Source organism: Balaenoptera physalus (genome assembly GCF_965194825.1).
Source record: "Balaenoptera physalus genome assembly, chromosome: 3".
NCBI lineage: Eukaryota > Metazoa > Chordata > Mammalia > Artiodactyla > Balaenopteridae > Balaenoptera > Balaenoptera physalus.
In genome coordinates this window covers 90,291,377-90,299,850 of record NC_138890.1, presented here as the reverse complement: position 1 = coordinate 90,299,850, position 8,474 = coordinate 90,291,377, and the positions used below count along the sequence as shown (strand labels likewise).

Genomic DNA, 8,474 nt, shown 5'->3' with positions numbered 1-8,474 from the left:
CATCTATCCTTTGAATTGGGCTGTGTCTATACAATGGCAGAAAAAAAAAAAATCTTAATTGCTCATTCCAGTCAGTCAAAAATTCAAAGTATCAAACTACAGACAAGTGATTTATTTAGTAGCACATAAGTATAATAATATATGTATAGTATTTGTGTGCGTGTGTGTGTGTGTGTGTGTGTGTGTATACATACACACCCCAAAACTCTATACTAACAAGACTCTGTAACTCTTTTTTTTTTTTTTTTTTAATTTATTTATTTTTGGCTGTGTTGGGTCTTCGTCTCTGCGCGAGGGCTCTCTCTAGTTGAAGCAAGCGGGGGCCACTCTTCATTGCGGTGCGCGGGCCCCTCACCATCGCGGCCCCTCTTGTTGCGGAGCACAGGCTCCAGACACGCAGGCTCAGCAGTTGTGGCCCACGGGCCCAGCCGCTCCGCGGCATGTGGGATCCTCCCAGACCAGGGCTCGAACCCGTGTCCCCTGCACCGGCAGGCAGACTCTCAACCACTGCGCCACCAGGGAAGCCCCAAGACTCTGTAACTCTTTAATTGGGTGTTTGATGAATTAAAGAAGCCTAGACTATAATGGCAGCAGGAGGCTTCCTGTCATTGTAACACGGATGGGTGCTGTCATTCACATCATTTGGTGGTAGAGGGAAGCACCTCACAGAGGAGGAATTTTGTCTTTAAAAAAATTAGGGAGAAAGTAAAATAAAAACAGCACAGGGACCGTGAACAGACTTTAAGCTCTTACTATTCAGGAGGCAGTTATCTGAGTGTGCGCTATTTAGGCTCCTGGGCACTTCTTCCTGTAGCCTGCCCTTGTGACAATACTTGAACTCCCACCAGCAGAGTTCAAACCCAGGGGACAGTAGGCGGTTGGCTATGTGATATAACCCAAAGGATATGACAGGTGTGTTTGCCCCAAGATATCTGCCCTCCCTATCACCCACACCTCCCCATCGTGAAATTCTCCCTTCTTGCCTTATTTTTCCTGCCAAAGTCATGCCTGAGGATGGACCCTATTAGAACAAATGCATTACTTGTGAGACCATTACATCTTAACTCAGCAATGGTCACTTATACAGTGACCCAGTATTTACTGAACAGACCAGATAACGTGCTTCCTGGCAGAGCTCAAGGTTCTGAGAAAATGTGACACGAGACCAGACTTTTTAGTAAGGAGAGGAGGAAGGAGGTCACAGGAGACGCCCCAAATATGCAGTGCTGAGCTTGGGCATCGCCAAGGGAGAGGGCAGTCAGAAATTAGAAGACAGCTCTGGAAAGGGCCACTGGAAGGTGCCAAGTAACTCAGCGAACTGGGGTTTGGGGGGAGGAGGGCTTTGTTTCTGTCTGCCAGATAATAGAGGAAGAAAGCAGAAAACATGAAAAAACATATGGTTTGTGAAATTCATTCATCAAAAGTTTTATTGGGAAGGAGATCAGAATATAATGACTAAAATGGTTAAAATTCATTCTCTCCAGGTCATCCACATTTTTATCTTCATGAATATATTCATTTCTTCAGGCTGCTGTAACAAGTTACCACAACCTGGGTGGCTTAAAACAACAGAAATTTATTCTCTCACAGTTCTGGAGGCCAGAAGTCCAAAATCAAGAGGTTAGTAGGGTCGTGCTCTCTTTGAGGCTCTAGGGGAGAATCTGTTCCATGCCTTTCTATTATCTTTTGGTGTTGCCAGAAATCCTTGGTATTCCTTGGTTTGTAAACAAATCATTCCAATCCTCTGTCATCACATGATGTTCTCCCCATGTGTCTGTCTCTATGTCTCTTTTCCTCTTCTAAGGACACCAGTCACTGGATTAGGACCCACCCTAATGGAGCATGACTTCATTTTAACTTAATCACATCTTCAAAGACCCCTATTTACATATTAAGGTCACATTCCTGTGTACTCAGGGTTAAGACTTCAACACATCTTTTAGGGGGACACAATTCAACCCACAAAATGTGGTCTTTCTCCAAAAAAGCAACAATACTTAAGTGTTGTCCATCATTCTTCCCAAAGCCTTCCACAGTTAAAAAGGGATCATTAACCAGAGGAGTAGTGGCCACTCCATTAAAGGAAGCAATTGAGGAAGAGTCTTATCAGTGTCATTATAAGACTGAACAGCTCCTAGAAATTTAAGATCATATTCTTATTATGTTCTTCCATTTGGAGCTTTACTGGCGTCAGCACTTCCATAAAGTTTTCAGAGTTTCACCCTTGGCAATAACCCAACACATGAGCACAACAGTTAGGTGTTGGCACAAAGGCATAAAGGACCATTGTTAGGACAAGGAGTGGCAGCCCAGGAATAAGGAAGAAAGAGAGGAACTAATCTCAGGGGCAAAGTAAATTGCACACTGAATCAGTGATATCTATAATACCAAACAAAGGGAGGCTTAAGAGACAGGTTCTTATCTTAGAGAGAGAGAGAGGGGGAGAGAGAGAGAGAGAGAGAGAGAGAGACAGGAGAGACAGGTTTTGAACAGGATGAAAACTTGAAATAGCCACTGGATATAATACAAATAGAGTTTTGATTCTATCATTTTTCCTGTCTTTAGTTTTTACAACACACACACCCAGATTCCAAGTAATGCAGAGAAACTGATGAATAGATCAGTCACTGAATGAATGAAACTCAAGTTATCCATGGCATCCATTGAAAATGGGCCAGCATTAATACACCTACACATCCATTCCAACCACAATCAGCTGAGACAAATCAGAGTCTACTGTCCCTCCATGTTTAGGGTGTAAGTCATTAATAGTTGAAGTTTCAGAATAACACTCTCAAGTGAAATGGAGACACTATTAAAATTAGGATCAGCCATTCACAATGCAGTTTCATCACACCTGAATTAGAAAACTTGAAAAACTTTAGAGGTGTTAGAAGTAAGAATGGTCTCTCAACTGTTTAAAATTGGATAGGAAATGACTTTAAGATCTGAATCTACACATTAAATGATAATACCGTAAGAACTTTGACTCCGAATTTTCAATAAAGCTGGCCTTTATAACTTTTTATTTATGAATTCCACCTAAGCTAAGACCATTAGGAATTAAGTCCTGAGCTGTTTTCTCTGGCTTCATTGCCAAAAAGATAGCAAAAACTTACTGAATACCTACTATGTGCCACACACTGTTTTAGAAGCTGGTGATTCAAGAGTGAACAAGGCAGAAAGAGCCCTTACTCCATGGAGATTACATACTAACAATTGAGACGGACCAGTATGTCTCATTTCAGAAACAGGTGTCCTGTTTCTGGATGTAAAAGAGATTTGGGGGTTTTGGCTTTTTTTCTACTCCATAAATCTTTTAATATAAGCTACCTCTAGTAACTAGAAGTTCATTCTGGATTTTAACATCCTTTTACAGACACTAGAGAAATAAATGTAAAGATGTTATAATATGTTTCATAAACTATATTAGAAGATCTGAAAAATAATCTTTTAAGGTAAAAAATTTTGACGTACTTTCATTATTTGGTACTAAGAAAAAAACTTAGCAGTGTGCAAAGGGGAAGGAGTCACAAGCTATGAGACAACCAGACCTGTGTTCTTATCTTAGACCTCTGTCTTTATAAGTTCCCTCACTGGGCTTTAATTTCATAATCTGTGATATTGAGGGTTAAGTTGATTCATCATTTTTAAAAAATTGATCAGGTATCACTGGAATTCCTCAGAGAAGCTTTGGGTCTTGCAAACTTTTGATTTAAAAACTTAATTTTTCAAATAATTTAAAAACTACTTAAAAACTATAGTAAAGCAAATAGCACAAATCGTGTTTTACACCAAATTTTAGCCCATTGGATGATAACATATGCATGTAGGTTAACAATCGTTTGTACAGACCTCATAATGATCTCTGGGAATACATTTGAACTTCTTAAAATTGGATTATTGATAAAGCAGGTTGTAGCTCTGACCTGGCCTTTCAATAAATTTGCTCTCTCCTATATGCACTTTGTGGAAAATGGTTCCGGGAAGTGCCTACTGCAACCCAAACTCAGCCAGATTCCCTTGGTATATATTCTAGCCACAGTGTACCAACAGCCAGCTCTGCAGTAATAAAGAAGCATAACACGTATCTTGTCATACCATATTGTAAGTAGTTTTAACTTTTTTTTTTTTTTTTTTGGTAAATTTTTTGGTAAGTTTATTGCCTCCCTTTTATGGTCACTATAAAGAAGGCAAATATGTTAGATACTGATAAGAATCCAAATGTTTAAAGAAAATTAACCATTGCTCCACTTTCAACTTTCTAGGTCAGTTTATTTGAAGAAAATTCTGAGATTTTAAGGTGAGCTCTTAAAATTGCTTATCATTTGCACCTATTTATTGGTATGAATCAGAATTTTTTTTCAATATTGTGCAAGCAATGCAAAATACAAAAATAAAATTGAAGATTGAGACTGCGTGTATCAGCTATAACCCAGAGTTCACATTTTTGTGTTCATTAAAACGGTGTCATTTTTCTCATTAATTTGGCTTTATAGTAAGCAGATGTTACAAATGTGAACTTTTAAAATAATATTCAGCAATAGCACTGCTCTCATCTCTTTTATATGTAAAGGGTTTTACATGATGTTGAATTAGAAAAAAAATTTTTATAAAAACGATTTTATAACTACTCTAATCAGGGGTTGTTTGTTTTTCAAGAAACAGAAACCTACTCAAGCTACTTCTAAGTAAATAGTCAGAATTATTGGACGATTACTATTGGAAAACACAAGCAGTTCCAATTCACCTGTTCAAAATGTCCTTAGCACGGCCTTCAAGGCTCTACAGACTCTCCCACTGGCATACCTCTCTGATCTCAAGTTCTCCCAACCTCCTCCTGGCTAACTCTTCTGCTCCAGCCACACTGGCCTTCTTACTGTTCCCCAGCACCACCCTTGCTCCTATCTTGGCATTTTCTGCTCTCTCCATGGAATTCTCTTTTTCCAGCTATCAGAGTAGCCTACTTTCTCACTGCCTTCAATTGTCAGTTGTCACCTTAGAGGCTCAAACCTTGATCAACCAATAAAATATCATCAGCCTCACGTGCATTTCTGGACCACTGTCTATCCTTTGACACTTCTACATTTTTCTTTAAAGCACTTCTAAATTCTCTCTCTTTCTCTCTCTCCATACATAGGCAGGTTTTCCTTCATTCTTTCCTTACTTCTTCCTTCCTTCCTACCTTCTTTCCTTCTTTCTCTCTCTCTCCAAATTACAAGCTCCCTGACAAAGGCAGGAACTTTATCTGTCTCGTTTATCACTCTATCTGTAGAACCTAGAACAGTACAACACAGAGCCTCAAAAGAGGTGGCTCAGTGTTATTTGTTAAATGACTCTAAACAACTGAATAAATGAATGAATGGACAGTCAGGACACTCAGTAAAGTTACAGAAGGAATGAAACTGGGAAGTCATAAACTTAGATGATTCTTTCATTTATTATAGAACTCCACATCTTATCTCTCTCTCTCTCTTTTGTTTTGCTTGTCAATTGAAGTCTCCTGTTCCTTTCTTCAAATTTGCTTTCTGCTTACTAGTCAGTTTGCACACAGCTGAAAATTACCTCCAGACTCAACATGACCTACAATTCAAGTGCTCATCATTCTCTGGTAATAATCCTGTCTTATAGTGCAGATACTCAAATGAGATAAAACATTTGGCTCAGTTAACCTCTAGATTGACCCAACCTTTTTCAGGTCCCAAAGAGGTGGCAGGAGCTCAGAATCACATGGAACAAACATGGCCTTCGAGGATCACCACCTCCGCAAGTACTGTCAGGGATATCGGTGGCAACTTAAAAGGGGGGGTTCTGCTAGGCCCAAATAGTGTATGCTAAAAAACGACAACGACAGCAACAAAAAAACACTGAGGAAAATGGTTTCAAATTTGTCCCACTTAACACCTTAATATCACAATAGGGAAGTTAAATATATTTTAAGAAGTTTTTTGCTTTGTTCATTTTTCCACTTCATTTCACTTTTATATTTAGGATTCTTTCCATTGTAAATCACTGAAGCCCCATTTCAAATTTGCTTAAGCAAAAAAATGAAATCTGCTGGCTCTCATAATCAAACAAGACAAGGTATTCTGGATTCAAGCAAGGAATGATCCAGAGCTTGGATGGTTTTATCTGTAATTTTTTTGTTGTTGGATTTTTTTTTTCTCATCATTTCTTAACTTGATATGCTCAAAGTTGGCTCCATTCTCTTGGCTTCAAGTTGACTGCCAGAAACTCCCATGGCTACATCCTCCTGAATTCAAGTACTCCCCAAGCGTCCTAATGGACTGATTAGGACACACTTGAATTAATTACAAGTGTTAAGGGGTTGTCATATGTTAATTGGCTTTGGCTTTGGGCACATGCTGTACCCCTAGAATTGGGAATGAGCTAAGACTGGGGGAGAGGAGGTTCTACCAATGTATAACCTGGATGCCCAGCAGCTAAACAACAAATTTTTACCATAGTTGACATAGTACTCAGCTAGTGATGCCTGGAAATAATTTCATATAAAACAATAAAATCTTCTTCTAATTTTGCTCTGTTAACCTCACATGAACAGATATGGACTATCAAAACCAAACCATTTTTCCATTGGTCTTAGATAAAACATTACACACTTCATATTCACACTTTACCCTTTACTTTTGGCTGAACAACTAATTCTACTGATCAATCCTCAGTAAAGCACCCACAAGATTCTACTCTCTAGACATGTACATCGGGAAGGGAAATGAACGTTTAATTAATTAATATTTGCTGGCTAATGCTTTGACATTTATAAAGGCTGGGCATGAAACTCTAAAGTAAAATTAGGAAAGTGATCAAGAATAAGACTTGATGAAAAAAGCCAACTGAACCCAAAGAATAGGTACATTTCTTAACCATTATGAGATTTCAAATAACTTTAATTTCTCCCCATTGTGTGAAAACTACTTGTCAGTTCATTCTTCCCACCACCAACTGAACAAATAGCTCCATTTCATGTACTCAATAAAATGATAGAAAATTCAAACCCAAATTTATTTTGTGTTATAACTATTTTCAAAATAACAATCAGCAATTTTTATATAGAGAAGAAATATTCCATAGAGGTTTAAAGGTTCTGCTCTGGTGTCGGCCTGCACGGGTTCAAATCCTAAATCTGTACTTACTCGTTGTGCTTCAATTTCCTCATCAGAAAAAAATATAAATAATAACAGTAACTGTCTTATGGGGTCGTGACAAGGATTAAATGAGTCAATCCATATGAAGTTTGTAGAAGCTCCTGGTAGTGCCCAAGGAGTGTTACCTATAACCTCCTTTTATTTTTTTTCCTCTCTCTCTCTCTCTCTCTCTCCCTTTCCCTCTCTCTCTTTCTCTCTTTCTCACTCTCTCTCACACACACATCTCTCTCTCAATTTTTAATTTTTTTTCACATTAAGAAATGCTATTAAATTGTTTTATGGACACCTCACTTCTATATAATGCATATTGCAAACTGGTCCAGGCATGATTGAGATATAATCACCAAAGAGATGCCTTTGACAGAGATGAAGTAGCTGACAAGTTGCTAAACACAATTGTTATTGTTGAAGAGTTGAAATCTTCTCTTTTAAAAGACTCTCATGTTTAAAGCCAACATGATTAATATTCACAGCAGACAGACTAGTTTATATAGCCAGAGACACTGAGGTCAGCCTGGATAATGGAAGAGCATGCTCATTCCTGAGCCTGTGGTGGCACATACTTACATCACTACTGAGCCCAGGCACCTTGGGCTTGTCAAGAAAAGGTGTGTCCATAAGGCTGTAAAGATCTGAACCTTACAAATGAGCATCATGTAGTCATAAGCATTTGGATGAGTCATGGTGTATTTTTTTTTTAATAAATTTATTAATTTATTTATTTTTGGCTGCATTGGGTCTTCGTTGCTGCGCGCAGGCCTTTCTCTAGTTGTGGCGAGCGGGAGCTACTCTTTGTTGCTGTGCGCGGGCTTCTCATTGCGGTGGCTTGTCTTGTTGCGGAGCATGGGCTGTAGGCACACGGGCTTCAGGAGTTGTGGCACATGGGCTCAGTAGTTGTGGCTGGCAGGCTCTAGAGTGCAGGCTCAGTAGTTGTGGCTCATGGGCTTAGTTGTTCCGCAGCATGTGGGATCTTCTCCGATCAGGGCTTGAACCCGTGTCGCCTGCATTGGCAGGCGGATTCTTAACCACTGCGCCACCAGGGAACTCCCAGTCATGGCCTATTTTATGGGTGTAGCTCATCTTCAAAGAAAGATTGAACTGACCGTAAACATCAGATCATGGAACATAAGCTTTTTCAAAGGCTCCTCATAAAAAATACAATAAAAATAAATACAACTATTGCCTAAAATTCAAAGTCTCACATAGATTTATTGTGAATCTGATGCATCATTGCTCATCTTCTCTTTTTGGATGTTATCTTTAGCACTGAACTGAGTTTCTAAAATGTCAATGAAGCTATTTGTGTTA

General features: G+C 39.0%; 1 long non-coding RNA gene across 1 annotated transcript; it reads left to right on the top strand.

Moving 5' to 3' along the window:
• The first annotated feature begins 234 nt into the window (after nucleotides 1-234).
• On the top strand, nucleotides 235-7,870 carry LOC309658127. The gene is made up of 3 exons (XR_014262043.1): nucleotides 235-4,107; nucleotides 4,269-4,303; nucleotides 5,699-7,870. It is a non-coding gene; the product is annotated as an uncharacterized lncRNA (long non-coding RNA).
• The last annotated feature ends 604 nt before the right edge of the window (nucleotides 7,871-8,474 follow it).